This window comes from Quercus robur, chromosome 2, assembly GCF_932294415.1.
Source record: "Quercus robur chromosome 2, dhQueRobu3.1, whole genome shotgun sequence".
Classification (NCBI taxonomy): domain Eukaryota; kingdom Viridiplantae; phylum Streptophyta; class Magnoliopsida; order Fagales; family Fagaceae; genus Quercus; species Quercus robur.
The window spans coordinates 86334862-86335816 of NC_065535.1; positions in this window are offsets into that span (position 1 = coordinate 86334862).

Below are 955 nucleotides of genomic sequence, written 5' to 3' on the forward strand. Positions count from 1 at the left end.
AACTTCACACACATATACATTTAAATTAGACTAGAGTAGAATTTTTATCTTGTAAAAAAAAAAAATTAAAAAAAAGAGTCAAGATGGCGTTAGCAACAATAAAATGCAGTTAAGTTTCAAGCTACATTCATAAGTCAAGATGGCATTGGCAATAATATAATTCAGTTAGATTACAATTTTTAAGTTGAAATATATTTTTTCATTCCTAAAATTTAGTTGAAGGTTTGATTGTCATTCATTAAATTTAAAAAATTACAATTTCTCCTCAAAATGTTTAAAAATCTCAAACTCCTTACATTATCTTAACTTATTTATGACTCTCATAGTCTTATATACAATAAAATCCAGTTAAATTATAATTTTTGGATTGAAATATATTTTTGGTTTCTAAAATTTAGTTCAAGTTTGATTAGTTAAGAACTTTACAGTTCAATTGTACCACCTCGGGTCTCCAACAAAGATGTCTATGATTTAAATCCCTCATTCTCCAGCTATGAAACAAAAATACGTATAAAATAAATTTCAAGTCACATTAGTTTTCTAATAATTCACGGAAACACTAGCTACCATATTTATGTTTTTTTTTTAAAGTTCAATAGTTACAATCGGGGAAAGGGAATGCTTAATAATAATAATAACTAGTCGCTAACCCGTGCAATGCACGGAATATATTTCACTTTGCTTAAAATAAAATTTAAAATGAAAAAACATCATAACTTATCAAGATAAACATAAAATATACAATATTCATCGCAAAATGTTATTTGAGAATAAAATTACCATCAAAATGATATAAAGAAAAATTTCATGTCCAATAAACTCATCAAGGTGGAATTTGGTTATTACTAAGATCCTATATGTAATTTACCAGAAAGATATCATGTCAGTTTTGATCTTCATTCTCTTTTTGCATATTAGTTGCTACTTTCAACTTCTATGTAAAATTTTGCTTTAA